This window comes from Terrapene carolina, unplaced genomic scaffold (genome assembly GCF_002925995.2).
Source record: "Terrapene carolina triunguis isolate 2854851 unplaced genomic scaffold, T_m_triunguis-2.0 Scaffold88, whole genome shotgun sequence".
In the NCBI taxonomy this organism is placed as follows: domain Eukaryota; kingdom Metazoa; phylum Chordata; order Testudines; family Emydidae; genus Terrapene; species Terrapene triunguis.
Genome location: NW_020664439.1, coordinates 38,650,498 through 38,668,203, shown reverse-complemented (window position 1 = coordinate 38,668,203; position 17,706 = coordinate 38,650,498). Strand labels below are relative to the sequence as shown.

At 39.1% G+C, this 17,706-nt stretch overlaps 1 protein-coding gene across 1 annotated transcript in view; it reads right to left on the bottom strand.

Annotated features, from left to right (window-relative positions):
• Positions 1-17,706, bottom strand: part of NAALADL2 (N-acetylated alpha-linked acidic dipeptidase like 2) — a 547,525-nt gene that overhangs the window by 217,415 nt on the left and 312,404 nt on the right. The window lies entirely within an intron of this gene.

The following is a 17,706-nucleotide window of genomic DNA, read 5'->3' as shown; positions in this document are numbered from 1 at the left end:
GAGATGCAGGCCAAATTTTTCAACCTTCAGAATTAGCCTCCTAAATCCATATTCAGGAAGCTAAATAAAGGCACCTGATTTTCAAAGCTGCTGAGCATCTGAGTCTCTCATTGACTCATGGGTTTTCTGGGTTCTCAGCAGCATCCATCGACAATGATACTGCTTTTATGAAGGCACAGGGTTGAGAAGTGACCAGCCTAAGGTCACCAAGCACATCAGTGGCAGAGCTGGGAATTGAACAAAAGCCTCTTGATTGACTCCCAATATCATAGTCTATCACAGGCCCACACAGGTTCTGACTACAATAGTTTGGATACTTTTCTGCAGAATTAATTTGGAAGTCCCAGGTTTTATGTTATTTCTGATTCCAGAAACACCTCAGAATTGGCCACACCATCAGCATCTCTGCATTCCACAACAGGGTCCAGCTGTAACATGGAATTGCAGGCATGCACACAAGTGAAAAACAGTGACTTTTTAAAAAAAAATATATTAACCAAACTATTTAAAAAACTGGTTGTTTGTCTTTTGGGTGAAGGTTTGGTAGGTAGAAGTGACGTAGAGGGAGTATTCTTATTTTATTCTAAGCAGTTAGCCCATCTGTACTTTCAATGTTGAACTAACCATATGAGTTCTAATCTACAATTTTTCTGTGGTATTAGGTTCTATTATGAGTGACTCACAGGAGAGCATTCATTAAAAGTAATATTGTTGTAAGTTTATAACGTTCAATGGATCATTCAGTTGTTCACAGAGTATAATCAATCAGATTCCTCCTATACTAGTAAAATCTATCAGGTAAAGCTGACTCACTGCTTGTTTTTTTTCAATGTCATGAGTTCACTGCATTATTTATTTGCCAGAAAACAAAAATCAGCTAAGGTTAGAGCCAATATTAGATTATAAACAATTCAGCTTTTCCAGCCAGAGCCTTGTGATGCCAGGAGTATATTAAAGTCTTAACATCTATTTGTCAGCAGAAAAGTAAGAAGAATGTGGTGGAAGAGAGAAAAAAAAAACCTTTGAGATTTGCTTATGGAGAGGCACATACCAAAAACCTTTCCATTTTCTGGCTTACTGTCTTGAACACATTTTTCAGGCACTCAACCTGCCAGATTCATTAACATGACATAAATAACGAGACAAATTGAACTATCAACCTACAGAGCTAATTTAACTCAATACAGAGGGCTTCCATAAAGCCTATGTGCCATGTAGTGATTGGTTTAAGGAGCAGTTAAGTGGTTCCTAGGACTTTGTACATTCCTTCTGCACTGTGATGAATTTCACACTATACAAACTTAAATATGATGAAAGAAAAAGTTAAACTATAACTCTCTATATTTGCTTTTATACTTGGAAGACAACCGCTCTGTTTCATTGCATTTCAGTCTTCAGAATGGAAAGTACTGTTTCAAGGAATGTCCTTCATTTACTCACACCATTTCTTCCATGACTCAGCCTGAAAAATCTTTCCCAACCAACTCTATTAATCCAGTCCATACGCTATGAAGGGTCTAACCTCACCCCTCTCGTGGGTTTAGCAATAAGTCCAGCTCAAACTTCTGCTAGCCTTGGCTGTTCTAGAGTGCCTTCCTCACCACTATTCAGCCCACACCCTTGATTCTCTAATCATGGCTTGATCTGGTGAGTACCCACAAATTCCACTAAAGTCAATGGGTGCTAAAGAGTTTCAGCAACTTAGATTAAAAAAACTTGGCCTTATTTTCAATCAGTTTGATTATGTATGTGGGAAAGTTTACTAGAATCATTCATTATTATTAGTAGTAGTACTTTGAAAAATTGAATTAGATATTCAAGACACAGCTTTGACCCCAATCCTGCTCCTTTTGAAATCAACAGTAAAAGTAATGTCGACTTCAAGTGAGAATAAGATCCAGACCTGTACTTAGTAGAGAAGAAAAGGGACACAGAAAGTTGTTATGGAGAATATAAAAGGGCCACATTGTATGACAAACCTGTGTAAGTGAAAAGTCGCGTAAGATTTCCACACATCCTTTTCATAATCCATAAATTTGCCTTCCCCTTCAAACTAATAGCATACAAGCAGCAAGGAACATGCATTAGGAAACTCATCTAAGCTTCTGCATATTGGCACCACAAGGAAACACTAATAATTATTGTCTATTACAGTAACATTCACCTTCTTGTTGAATGGCATTGCATGACATACCTATGCTGAATTTTTAGTAATTTATGTCTCAAAATCTGTCACTTCTAAGGCTCTTTAAAGGTAGTGATCAAAAATGAGTTCCTGGGGCTGCAAATTCTACTTCAAGGGATTTATCTAACACACAGGAGTGCAATCTGATTGACTTCTCAAAACACTGGAGAATATGTTGCAATTGGAGCCAGTCATGCTAACTAAAAGGAGTTACGGGGGGGAAAAAACGCTTCTAGAATTCAACACAAAGAAATAAACAGTATTATTCTACATTAAAATACTTTCTATCTGAAAGCATTAAAGGAATTTTTATGTCAGGTATTCTTTGAACTTGTTTACCACAGGTACATATTAAAACAAGTTTTGAAAACTGATATTGTACCACTGAAAATCCTCTATATATTCTACAATCTTCCAGCAAGCTTGAACATATCCTTTTGCATGTCTCAAACTGCAAAATTATGTTCCCAGATTAGACAAATTCTATAGATCATAAAAGTTAAGGGATCAAAACAACCTAATAGTCATCAGCACCACATTTTTCAAACTTCAGTGTTTAAAGTGAGGCAACTACCACCTGATTTTTAGAGTGACTAAGAACAAGCGGCTCACTCCGATTTAAATTGGGGCATATCTACACCTGAATTATCAATTGGATGTAACATCTGTTAACTATCAACTCTGAAAACTGAAGAACAGACAAGGAGACAATCCTTTTAACTGCCTGTGGTTAATCCTAAGGGTCATGTAGGGTTAACCACAATCAGCTAAAAGAATTGTGACTTTGCTTACCTTAGAATTTTGAACCATGCTAAATTAAATGGTGTTAAAACATGATTGTTAATTCAAACATAGACAAGGCCTTGGAGTTTGAAAGAATTTTGGACCACACAAACCTGCCAAGCAGGAATTTACAACAGCAAATATTAGTGACTATTTGGGGAAAGCTCATTTTGAATTTGTAAACATGAGAATTGACACCAGAAACCTGATTATAAGGGTTGCCCGAATCCAATCAGAGAAAAGAAACACCATGTGTACTATATGTTCAGCTCAAATTAGCCAACAGGTAAAACTTTGCATATTAAAAACTGTACAACAAATTGCTCGCAAACCATCTACAGACAATAAACCAAACCTAGACGGGAAGGAACACGTCACCCTTAAGAAAACAAAATAATAATAATAACAACAAAACCCATACCAACCCCAATTAGGGTAAGAAATGTTATTTTAAGGGCCACACCCTGTTATAGCCAAGCAATCATGCAGGTTCAGCTCAAGTAGCTGGCTCTGTGTCTGGAAAGACACATCCTGGGCACGACATCTCAGATAGTTGGCAAAGTGTGTTTGGATGAAGTGTGGAGAATGGTGCTGCTCTTCTCATCAGGATAAAAATGCCCTGGCCAATTGCTGCAAGCTAACACTTGATAAAAGCAGCACTTGACAATATCAGGCTAGCTCGTTAGATACTGGAACACCATTCTCTTCCAGTGCGGGACTGACACATGTGGATATTGCAGATTGTTCCACCATAATAGATTTGTACAGCTCCCAGAACATACTGGTGCACCATGGCTGTATTCTGCTCGGCTGTTTTAAGGTTTGGATGTAAAAGGAGTATTAACTATTCTTCTCTTTTGCTTTGTGCTTCAGCAGTAAGATTGGAGCCATAAGAGGGTAACAATAGAGAGCAAATAGGCTAAATCAGTAGCTAGTTACTAAAGAAGGCTCAGCACTATTCCTTTAAATATAAGGGGAAACTCTGCTTCATGAACTTGATTGCTACTTAAAGGAGGATTTGGGGGGGAAAATCTAGCTAGTTGCAAATCAATCCTTTAGTTCTATATAGACAGAAAGAGCCTGATTCTGATCTCACTTACCATGCCCCAGTTTTACATCCATGTAACTCCACTAGCTTCAATGCTTTACACCAACATGGGATCAGAATCAGGCCCAAAACATCTATGTTTGAGCCCAAGGCAGTTTGTGTTCTCTCTGGAGCATGACCACATTGCCCCAGTAAAGGTCATAGCCTAACTCTCCTCCTTTCAGATATTGTCATATTTCTTTTCTTAAAAGGTCATAGGTAGGTTGTAGGTGAAATCATCAAAATATTTTGCCTTGAGTCACTGGGCTTGCTAAGCAGGCATGCTGCAGATGACTCTTGAGGCTCTAATTGCAGGGCAAATGTTGTACAGTACTCCTCACTGCTTTACTTGTGGAGGGCAGAAAGACAGAGAGAGGGGAACATATAGATAGTATGTTGTTCCAAAATGATCAGAGGAGCAAGAGGGATGTAGGATCCTAGTTGGACTACCTAATGTCTCAAGTCACTACATTTTGGACCAAGGTCCACGTGATGCACACCCTTCATCCAATTTTAATGAAGTGGTGAAGAGCCCATACTCAATTCTTCTAGTTATCCCACAGGCAAATAAAGTTGTAGGGACAAGTTCTGTCCTGACACCTATGTAACCTCATTCATGTCAATGGAGTCATACAGGTGTAACTGAGGGCAAAACTGATCTCAGTCTTTTGCTCTTTATGCCTCATTTAACATCAGCTGGAAATGAACACGCGTTCCTGAAAAACACAAACATGCCTCCCCCTGCTCTCTCTTTTTTATTTTGTCTCTAAAACTGTAAGGGCAAGATTGTGGCAGAGTGTTAACGTCAAGCCGTGTGACCCCTTGACCCCTTCCCCCAACACACACACGCTCTTCAGCACAGCCTCCCTGTATCTTCGCTGCAGATACAGGGCAATAGCAGGGATTGTGCATCTGGTGCTGGTGGGCAAGAAATGGGCACAGAGAGGCAGGGAGTTGGGTGAAACCTTGGCTCTGCCCCCATCAATTAACCGGCCAGCACTGCTGAGCTAGTATGGGGAAAGCAGGAACAGGTTACTTTCCCCTAGAGCCAGGGGGCCTGTGAGCTACATCATGTAGCTCACAGCATGCACCACTCCTTACACAGGAGCGAGTCTAAAGGCTCAATCCAGCCATTAAGCTGAGAGTGCAAAGAAGTGGAAGGAAACATTTTAAATGTCAGTGAATGTAGTGCTTGTGACTCTTTCCTGTGCACTCAGCCTGTTTATATTTGCAGCAGACAATGCACAAACAGAGGCAGCACAAGCTTTCCCTCATTGCCCTGCCAATCTAAGAACTTTGAGGGATTGTGTTTTTTCAGTAAAACCGGAGCAAGAGAGACATACCCAATAGCATAGTGATCAGGGATCTCAAGCAAGGACGCCAAGAGCGGGTTTGGGCCCTCGTGAACATTTTTTTTCAAGCCTCCCAGCAAGGGCGGACCGGCTAAACAGGGCCAACGAGAGGGGGGGAAAGCCGGGGAAGCCGGGCCCAGAATTTTTTCGGGCCCCCCAGCAAGGGCGGACCAGCTAAACATGGCCGACGAGGGGGAGGGGAAGCCGGGCCCCAGGCCCCCTTCCAGACCACTGGGACCCGGTAATTTGTACCGGCATCCCACTCCCCCCATTGGCCCTGATCTCAAGTCACCACCTGTTACATGGGAGATCCAGGTTCAAATCCTGGCTTTCTGTCTGGGTTGAAGCAACAACCTGACCTTTGCTCTCCCACATCCTAGGTGAATGCTCTAACCACTTGACTGTTGGAGGGTGGGAACTCATTCACAGTCATGTTTTGACCAGAAATTCCATTCTAGACATGAACAACATTCCCCGAGTGTTTCACTGAAACTAATACATTCCCGCAAAATGTTTTGGTTTTGAAAAAATCCCAACCAGCTCTAGTCTCATATCATGACCTGAATGGACTCCCTCTAGTGGGAGATTGAATAGCCAGATCTCCACACCATTCATATTACTGCCTGGTACCTCTGCTGAAGGTGTCAATTAACATCAATGCAGACAGTATTTTTGGAATGGCGATACCTGCCTATTAGGAATTGCTGTGAGACTGCCACCATTTCCATAGGTTAGCAAACTAATGATGACGAAATCCTGGACTGGATTGGAACTGGTGACGCAGACCCAAAACATGCCATGTTCTGGCACCAATCCCTTGAGCTATCTAATCCCCCATGTGTCTTTTTAAAAGCACATATTAAAGAAAAGAAAATGTGGAATTCCCATGTGTCTCTCACAGAAGCCCAGTTTATCCTTTATAGGTGGCCAGAAGTTGTATACTGCTCGTCTCTACCCTAAGGCTGTATTCATCTCCACACTATGGCTGTATTCTGCTCAACTGTTTTAAGGTTTGGATGTAAGGAAATAAGTACTATTATACTTTTTTCCACCATGGTAGTTGTCCTCTATCTATCTCACACAGATACCCACACATGTTCGTTTATATCTGTGCATAAATATAACAGCTGTCTTTCAACTTTGTTAGGTCATGAGTAGGAGGATGAATTGTACCTCAGGAGAAGAAAATTCTGTAGTACCTTCCTTTATAGGTATTTTAAATAGTGACTAGATATACTGCATACAGGGTCAAAAGCAAGATGATCAGTATTGTATTTAACAAAAATAAGAATAGACAACATTCACGTTAGTTTTCTTTTCATGAAGCAAACTGATTCCTTGCATCATTCAGAAGTTGCCTAATGTCATCTGCCTACCTCTGATTAGTTGATGCCATTGACAACCAGTCTCTGATGTACAGGATCAGATGCTGTGACACTGACAGACTGATCAACGGGGGTGTGACCCATAACAGCTCAACAAGAGGCACTCAAATGTAATCAAAACAATCTACTTGTATGTGAATTTCAAAGAGATGTCCTACACCAGCAATCATTAACCCTGAGGTTAAGGTCTCTGGAGGTCTCCAGGTTTACTCTGAATTTACCCTGGAATTCTCATGGAAGAACTTGAACAAACTCTTCACCTGGACTGCCTATTGGACTATAAGCTTTTAAATTGATTCTAGAAAGACTTTTATACATCAGCAGCCTGCCCATCTCTACTATGAAACTGACCTAAGGACTTTTCACATATCTGTATGTATACTGATCTCTTAACCACTGCAACTCTCTTCCTTCTTTTTTCCTTTTATTATTAAAACCTATAGTTTTAGTTACTAAAGGATTGGCATCTGTGTGATTATTGGGTAAGATGTGAAACTCATATCGACCTGGGGATCAGTGTCCGGTCCTTTGGGATGGGTGGACCTAATATATGTTGAATCTGGTTTTCAGTAACCATTCACTATATTAGACTTGGCTGTCTACATGGGAATCAAGGGCTGGGATGCTTAAAGGGGACTTTATTTGGTTTCCTGGAAACTAGTATGGTATTACAGAAGCTGTTTTGTTACTGGTTAGGTGAATCTAAATATAGAATAAACCAGTTTTTTAAGATTCTCTGCCCTATTCCTTGTAGTCTGCCCTGAGTATAGCATCCTCAGTGTGGCCCATCCAGGCACCCAGTCACAGATGCATTCTGTAGTTCTTGCATAGTCTTTTATTCCAACCCGGACATAATTCTCTCTTCCCAGAGAATGCAAGGGACACTTTTCTGAAACAGAGTTGGGGCAGAACACTGTCTGTCATTCTTACAGGGAAATAACCCAGAACCCAGTTCTCCTCTCCCTTACCACAGTATAAACCAGGAGTAATTATACTTAAATCAGCTGAGTTACACCTGTTTTCCAACAGTGTTAGTAGTGAGATAGGAATTAAATCTTTAACCTCACTAGGTCAATCATAATAATAAATAAAATAATAATAATAATAATAATTGCACCATAACATTACAATAGATGGCACTTTACGAACAAAGTGAGACATGCCCCTGCCCTGAAATGTTTATATTCAAACACAAGAAAAACCATGGGACAATAGCTCAAAGAATAGATCACTGGTGAGAAATGAAAGTGAGTTTGAAGAAGGAATTTGGAGGAGGAGAAAAAAGCTTGGATGATAGAGAGTGGGAGACTCTTCTAAGCTTAATCAAGCTGTGTTTTAACACAGGACCTTTAATTCCAGGTTCATTAGCTAGTTGGATACTTCAGTTCAGCAAGACATATTTAGAATTCTCCATTACAAATGCCCTGCTTTGCACTCAATAATTGTTATTTGATAATGAATCAGAAATTTGTTTTTATTTACAGCAATACAAGCATACTGTAAATTAAAGCAACATACATGTTTCTGTTCTGATATGGTCACTCACACAGCATCTTCTACCTTACATACATTTTTGTGCCATTTTAAGTCAGTTAAAATATTACCTAGAGAGTCATGTGCCTGACGTGATAATCTTCTGCAAAACTGAAGTTAATGAAGCACAATCACATGCTTACCTGTATTAGTCCATTTCAAATACTAAACTTCCCACTAACGTCTATGTAGATGTATTGATTCTCTGAAAATATAATTCCTGTTATAAAAGGTGTAATTGTTTTTGACCTATGTGCAGTTTCCTTTCTTTGATCAGAAACACCTGTTTTTTTAATTTTATTGAGGTCTTGGCTGATAGAAAGTCCTTCAGAGCTGTAACTGTTACATGTTTAAGACTAATAGATTTTCAAGACTGCATCCGTCAAAAGACATTTAGAAATTTTGGATTTAATACTGAAAAACAACCACCCAGACACTTTGGGATTTAACCAGCTTCCTGAGTAATTGGAAAGATTCACTACCCAAGTTCATTATGACCTTAGAAACCTCACAATCTAATGATTGCTTAAACTCCCTGTTGACACTGAGATGTGAAAGCTAATGTTTCTGGTTAAAGTTCCTCAGAAGAGAATGTTTCAACTCTTCTAATGCCAAATTCCCTATTGAAGTCTAAAAGTTTAACCATCTCCAAGTAATTATACAATAAAATATCCACCACCAAGAGGAAGAGACATGGAGTACCTAAGCATTTACATCTTAAAATAGAAATCTCCAAAACAGATTTTGCGGTCATCTTTGTGGCTATGTTTCAAGAAACAGAGGTTTGAAGGGTCTGACCTGTTTGAAGTACTGAAATGTTTTTTTTCTAGAAACCTTGGGAAAACTGCAGAGATACGCTACTAATATTTTAAGAAGCCACAAAAAATTTCCTCTTTACACATGATCAACCCCAAATCCCAAAAGTGTGTGTACTCATAGGACAATATATTTGGGTGATCAATTAAACAAATATATTTTCTGAAAGGAAGGAGGTAAGATAGCTCAGCAAACAAACTTATATTACATGTAGTTGGCTGGAATTTTTTGTTCCTAAAAACTCTTTATATAATAGATGTTACAGCACAGTGTTCAACTTGTTTAATTGGAATGGGAGACAGAGAGGTGATGTCCTTGTAGCGGAGTCTGGGAGCATCCTTCTTCAGACAGCTTTTTTAAAGTTGTGAAATATTTGGTTCAATTTGGTCTACGTCAATGGCATAACTGTGCTCTTCCGAAGTATTTTATGCCCTCCAGCAGTAAGTCAGCTCTGGAATTAGTGTTATCCAAAGGAAGGGTAGATTCCATACAAGACTTGGGAAATTATCGTAATCATCTGTTCAATTTGATGACAAAATGGGGTTCCTGAATGCCTCTTCCAGCATATCACTGACTAAGACTATTTTACTGAAGGACTGGATGGCTTAGGGAATTGGTAACAGGACAGGGAGCTTTTCGAATCTAGGTGACTAGGTATTTGAAAACAGCTCTAGTGAGTTGTCTCAAAGTTATTTTATGGCTATGTGAAATCTGCTGGTAATATCAGTTCATATCCTATTGGATGATTCTTACACCACACAATTGCTACCGTTATTGAGAGATCCAGCAGTAAAGGAAAGTGATAGGCAGGCCATGAAGACTGAACTACTTTCCAACTGCTAGAGACATTCTAGCAGTTAATGATCATTACTGTTCAAATTAATGCACATTGGCAGAACAGTGGCAGAACAGTGTGGGAACAGTTTTCAGTGAAGTTGTACCCGATCTCTGGTGAACCAGAGGATTTAAAATCTGCAGGGCTGTGAATCTGGCATCTTTCATGAGCACTAGAAGTTCAGTTTCAACTATCTACCTGAAAGACTTTTTATTGTCATGAAGAAGACAATTTCAAAGGGAAATAATGAGAAGTAATAACATGAAATTGAGCTATGGTGTATTTAGACAGCATAGCAGGAGACATTTCAAATAATGTATTTTATTAGAATGAATAACCATCTTTTAAAGGAGAAAACTGTTCTTGTAAATAATATACCTTATTGCATGAGTCATTTTGAACTAGCCTGGACAAAGCATTCCTCTGGAAGGAAAGATCCTGCATTGGTTGAAGAACAGAGTAGGAAGCCTAATAGATCTTTCTCCATCTATAATTTCTAAAATACAAAGAAGTTAGGAGCTACTTAAGACATATTTTTATCTGAGGTCAAACTAAAATAACTTTAATTTCTGAAAACCAAAATGAATGTGAAAGTCACACATTATCTGCAGCACATACGTTTTCAAGAGGGGTTGTTGAAAAATTCCAATCATTTTTTGCAGGATTTTCACCCCACAATAATGTTTAGTTTTTTTCAGTGAAAAACCATAACATTAAACCAAAATGAAAATTTTCTGTCAAATGTTTTATTTTGCTTATAAAGCATTTTTTGTTGAAAAAATTAAAATGTGGGCTCTTTGGATATTTTTTGTCTAAACTGATGGAAAGACTCCAATATTTACTCCCAAGCCCTCCTGAAATATTTGAAAATTGGACTGGCTAGGTCCTATTGTTCACTGGTCTCTCATGTGGAAGCACCCTGAGAAAAGTTCAAACTCTGCTAAAAGATGATAATCTTTTGAAGGCCAAATGATCAATGGCTTGACTTAAAATAAATTAAAGATTTACAACACAACCATGCATAAGGTTGTCTATCAGAGGCTACATCTATTGAAGTATGATACTTTCTGTTAAAAGTTCATCTTAAAATAGAAAAGGCAACAATATAATTAATAAATGATAACGTGCATTTATAAAATGCACTCAATACAAAAATCTCAAGGCTTTGGAGTTTTATTTTTTGAACTTGTGTGTCCCTCTCAAGTATTTATATGGCATATTTGACATATAACATATTTATATGACATACCTGAGAGTACTTTGATACTAGAACTGTTTGGCTCTACCTTCAATCTGTGAATCAAAGTTCACTATTTTAAAAAGCGAAGAGGGAAGTGATGAGATCTTCAAGGTTCTTTTTACATGTCTTAGGCTTACTAGCAGAGCTGATAGAAAAATGGTGTATTTCATGAAAAATTTGAAAAACATCACATTTTAAAACATTGTTTATAAAACAATTAGAAATTTGCTGACTATATATGTTTTTATAACTTTGATAAATGTTTGTTTTTTCAATTGTTTGGGTTTTGTTTTCTTCCCTCTTTTCTTTCCCTTCCCCTTCCCCACATACCTTTTCCAATGGCAAATGGGAAAAAGAAAAAAGGAGTTCTGGGGAAAAAAAAAAAAAAAAAAAGAATAATGGGGAAAAAAAAAAAAAAAAAAGGAAGATGGGAGAAAAAACAATAACCAAAACAACACATGAAAAATGTTGGGGGGGGCGGGAAAAAAAACAACGTTAGCCTTTTCAGGCCATTTTGTTGACTTTTTAATAAAAAACTATACTTACTATGAAACAGCCCAGAAGAGAAAGGAGGATTGGTGGTATCACTGTGACTGTAAAAAGAGAAATGGGAGCAGGGAGCTTGGTTTGGTAGACTCGAGGTACTTCCAGAAGGTGCACAGGGCATCTGGTAATGACACCCCCTCCGACCTCCCCATTGCTTAAAGTGCAAGGCGGTGAATATAATTATGAGGTGAATGGCATAGTATATGTTCTTTGTGTTTCATCTCATAAAACCCTCATGGCTTTTTGGAGGGATTTAGTGGAGGTTTTCAGTAGCTGTTTTTCTCAGAAAGAAAGAAAGAAAGAATCAGCAGGGTTTTTTGGGTTCAGTAAAAATAATTGCTCTAGAATGTTATCAGCACTGACCATAGCATCAGGCTGAAAAGAAAATGGCAATTAATTTGTCAGTCACAGTAACTTTTATACTTGTGAAATGTTAATTCTAGACAAATCCACTAATAGTCTTATTTAGGGGGACAGATTGCCAGCACCAAACAATCCTGAATTGCCAATGACAATCTGCCAGCAAATGGTGATTCATTAACACAGCAAGTGAGTAAATTATAACTTTCCTTAAAAAATAGTCAGAGGCACAAATGTTACTTGGCAGTATCTCTCTTTCATTAATGTGGACAGTAATTAGCATGGCTGAATAAAAAGAGTTCACACTAAACGTGTCAAGGTCTCAGAATTGTTTGAATTCCTCTTTGGTTAAATAATCCAAATATTTAAATTAGCCTTCTTGCTTAATTCAGTTTCTCAGACAGAATCCCACTGAACATTCCAACTGACAGGCACATGAAATTAGTACTTGCAGATTGTTTCTGTATCAAGAAATAACACCCCCTCTGAATCTGCTAATTAAATGAAGATGTGACGTTCTATATAACAAACTATTCTAAAAAAATATTCCTCTCTGAACAGACCAAGTCCTCACTCTGTCCTTCCACAGAACTCACAGATCACAAGTTAGTACCCAACTCACCACCTTCCTGGGCTTGGTGTTATTGGTAACTCAATAATAATAATACTGACGAAATCTCAGTTTGAAGCTCCTTTCTGACACTGGCTGTTCCTAGAGTTTCCCTGCAGGACCTCCTCTGCCTTAGGTCCCTACTTGCCTCTGCCCAAAGAGACACTCCCAACTCTTTTATTGGAACGAATGGACCCACCAGACAGCATGATTCAGCAGTAATTACCCTGAATGTTAATGCATGGTGTTGGCACGTAAGGCTAGTGTGGGTCAGCAGAAAAATCCTGCATGGGACTCTATTCAGGGTCTTGGGGTACGCCATCCTGTTAGCTTCTCATTGAGTAAACATCTAGAGATGGACAAAAGATATAATATGAACCTCTCCAAACTACTGCCCATCTCTTGGGCTGAGAAGCTGAAATGAACCTTTTAGCAGATTAAAAATGTTTATTAACCTCTAATATGAGAGAGAGAGAGAGATTTTGAACTCAGTCAAAACTACAAAGTGCCTGAAACCTCATAGAAATAGTTTGTTCTTGAGAGATCTGAAGATCCAATTTTGATGCCTTTCTCTGTGACCTCTCCTTGCTAGAAAGAGAGAAGAGAGCTTGTTCTAGGAGATAGGTCTGCTTTAGAGGTGCTCAGAAACAAATGAGAAATGCCCTGTATTCATTGCATGTGGGGTATAACATTTGGTGCCCTATCCTTGCCACACTCTTTGCACTCAAATCAGCTTTCCCTATGTCACTGCTGACTGCAGTCAGTTTTTTGGTGGCATTTCTTAGCAAGTTGCCATAGCTGAGTGCTCTGGGAGAAGTATATTTTTCTTCCCAACATCCTCTCACAGAACAAAACAAATTATTGTTTTCCCTTATGGATGTACTGTAGTGGGACTGGTTAAATTAAAAATGGTATTTATTAAAACTGGAGAGGAAAAAAATCTTTAAAGAAAGCTACACACTAAAACTCCAGGATTTCTGTGCCAGCTAGTTTTCATCTGTACCAGCTATTCTACATAGGTACCAATCATCTATCCACAGGAAAACAAGCAATCCTTTTAGGCAGGCAGCATGTCAGGGAAATTGGCCTCTAGTCTCAGGGGTGTAAGGGAAGGAGACACATTTTTTGCAAGAGTTTTGTTAAAAATTTGCCCCCCTCCTTTACTTTTTTTTTTTTTTTTTTTTTTTTAACTAGCTCTTGTTTCATCCTCCCATTCTGTTTCCCTCCTCTTCCTAGTTTCCAAGGATCCCCAGTGTTTAACCTGCAGCAAACACCGAAAAAAAGCATTTTAGGTCCTCAGAACAGTGATGTTCTTGCATTATTTATTTATTTATTTAGTGTGTGTGTGTTTTGAGTATTTAACAAAATATTGCTGGTGGTCTCTGAGACCCTCTGGCAAAGCTAGCATGGAAAGTCCTGTTTAGGAGTAGAAAAGTGACACAAGTTGTGCTGCTGTGTTGAGAAGCTGAAGAGGTGCTTTCATGCCATGGATACTTGCTATGGGTCCACAATATTTCACATTTCTATATGGCAAAACCAGAATAGCCATTTCTCCGTTCCCTTTTAAAAACAGGTTTATAAACCCTGAATTATAGATTTCAGCTCCAGTTTCTAACAAGGCTGTTCTCAAAGGACCCTGTTTCTGATGAACTGTTAAACATAAACTACAGTATTTACAATTATCTTTGGCTCTTGCTGGAGTTTTTAAGCACTTTTTACAACCTGCCTCTGTTAGCAAGAATCTAATATGAATGAATTGACAATTTCTGCAAGAGGAGGCAATTTCCAAAAAACCAGAACTCACTCCATTTAAGCTGATGTACCTTTGAGATAATCCCATAAATATCTGGCCTTTTCAGCAACTACTGGAAGCGATATTAATATTCTTTATAAGAGGATCATTCTTCTCTTTAAAGGGAGTAGCATGGAAGTGTCCTAAGCAGATGGCAAATTGAGAGCTCCCATGGGAACAGACGAAAGATCTGTGTCTGGCTTTTCCATCCTTCAGGATATACTTGACATGAACTAACAATTCTGGCTAGTGTTTGGAAGCAGTACTTCACATCATTTTTTTTAAATGTCACAACCAGTATGGCATTTGTGTTAATTAAAAATGATATCACTGTACAAAAAATACAGGTTCCCTTTGTGGTGTTTTAACATTGTCTTGTTTCTTCAACATTTTTGTGTGTCAGAGAAGAATGCAGAAACCCATAACTGCATTGTTTAGACAAAATATTGCCCTTGCTATAAAAAAGCACATTGGGTGAGAAAAAGCTGGCTCCTGGTAGGAAAGAGTGATGATGATCTAGCCTTGCTCAGGATTCCTTAGCTACATGAATGATGAGAAAGGCTGGGGGAAAAGTCCTATATAATGCACCTACTGCTACCATAGACATCATTGTACGGGACTGAGGATTGACCTCCAATATTTCCAAGAATATGCTGGTGTTTGGGGCACAGTGGGAGAAGAGAGAGAGCGCTTTCATTTGCCTTCCAACACAGGGCAGCATTTTATTTCTACTATTATTATCTATATCACAATTGCACCTAGGACCCCAGTCAAGGATAAGGGCCCTGGTTATGCTGGGCACTATACAGGCAAGTAACAAAGAAGGCAGTCCCTGCCTCAGAGAGCTTACCACTTAGGCATTAGATGAGGTAAAACAGGTGGACAAAACAGACAGATAATCAGGATGGGGTAGGGTAGGAAGACAAAGTAACAAAACAGTGTTTATCAGAAAAACAGAATGCCTCATGGACTTAATGCCTTAAATATATGATTTAAAACTGCAAACTTTCTGAGAGGAGCTGGATCCAGTTTTCACCGAAACAAGATTGCAAATTCTCCATAGTGAGATTTGCAGTCTATCAACATGGCACCACTCTTTTTTTTTTTAAACATCTCTTTAAACCTTTATAACAAAATGATCCTTGATAGGTCCCAGTAACGCTTGTAATCATACCTATGGTTCTGTATAAAATGCTCAGCCCCAAAAGGCCCCCTTTTTTCCTGAGGTGGGGGAAGAGTCATCTTATATGTCAGTATTCAGTCAGTCCTGCCTGGAATCCACAAACCCCGGTCAAGAGAATATCTTTCTTTGTTCTGTTCCAGAATTTTTGCTTCTGATGTAGGCTGGGATCCAGAAGTAGAAGGTGCCCAGGAAAGCTAAATTAATCCAACTTTTGAGTCAGACTCGGGTCCCTTCTTATTAGCTGGTATGTTACCCTTTGACCTGGTGGTGTGACTCCCAGCTTGATGAGACATACTCACACTACGCTACCTCTCATTGAGCTAGTGTGCTAATAATAGAGCGTAGCTGTGGCAGCATGACCAGCAGGCTGGGCTATCCAACCTGATTATGTACCTAGGGTCTCAGACAGGTAAATAATGGGGATGGCTAGCCCCTCCTGCCATTTGTGATGTGGCAGCTACATTCTATGCATTTAAGTCTCCTTGAGCTAGGAATCACACCCTGGGGTTAACCCTGAGGTTAAAGCATAGAAACACCCTTAGATTAACTGGTTCACCTTTCACTGATAATAGCATCTTATTCCTTCAGCACTGAACTGTGTTTGGCTACAGAAATTTGACACTCTGTTTACGATAGGAATAAACAAGTAATTGACTATCAGAGTTCCTTCCTTAGTTCTTTCCCATACATGAGTATGGAAAACAGAAAAATTGGCACTGAAATACATGGGTGGCTTGGTTACCTTCAAAATGTCCAGCCTATGCTCAACTCCTATGAAGTGACAAAAGATACCATGTTTTAATATCATTCTCATAAGTACTAGAACGCAGTGTTCCCAGATATGATGCCACTGCTTCAGTCAATCTGCAGCTTCTGATTCTCTTATATAACAATAAATCAGGATAATGGGAAAAAAGAATAAGGTACCAGCTGAGAACAGGTAGAAATATGGGTGGCAAATTCTATGTATTCCCATTAATCTATTCAGTCTGAAATATGTCCTGGGAAAAACAACTAAAATGCAAGATGTAGAGCTGGGTGAAAGAGTGATTTTTCAGTTTGGTGGCTGAACCAAGAATATTGAAAAGAAATTTTGTTTTGCATATGACAATTATTGTTTTAATTTCTTGCGGAAACAAAATGTTTTATTTCCATTGAGGGGGAGGGTGTTTTAGACATTTTAAATAGTTTGTTTTGGAAATGCTGAAACAAACCATTTCAGCATTTCCAATTTTTTTTATTTATTTATTTACCAAAACCATTCACCAAATGCACATTTTTAACCAAAAATCTATTTGCATGAAAAATTTGCCCAGCTCTAGTAGGGTTTTCATTCAACATTCTTCAAAATATTTCCATTTCATTTAAAATGATATTGAATTCTGTAACCCTTTGAGAAATTATAGAAAGGTTATTAGACCAATTTCTGAGCTCTGTTACACCACGGTAACTGTGGAATAACTCCAATGACTTCTTGCTAGCTACAATGCTGTAATAGAGTTCAGAATTTGACCTATTGACTTTACACACTGCTGATTATAGGAGCAGTAATTGTTTCCCTTTGTGCAAAATGTTACCGCTGGTAAATTTACAAGTTTAAATGTCATTTGATAAACAGCTTTTAAAGATCATAAAAGGAAGAGGAAAATGTGAATTGTGCTAATGAATAGGAAATATGTTACTTTAAAGCTGCCAAGAAGTGGAAAAGCTGAAGGGCATGCAAGTGTAGTGAGACTTAGTATAATGAACTCTTGAGGGCTTTCCGTAGAGCTAGTATAGAAATGTAGGTTATCCTTTCTGCAGGGCCGGCTCCAGGCACCAGGCACCCAAGCTGGTGCTTGGGGCGGCACCTGGAGGGGGGCGGCGGCGCGGCGCTCCCGCCGCCGGGGAGAGCGGGGCCACAGCAGGGCTCGCCTCCCTCTCCCGGGCCCGCCGGGGGGAGAGCGGCGAGCCCCTGCCGGGGCTCGCTGCCCTGCGCTCTGGCCGCCGGGGGGGGGGG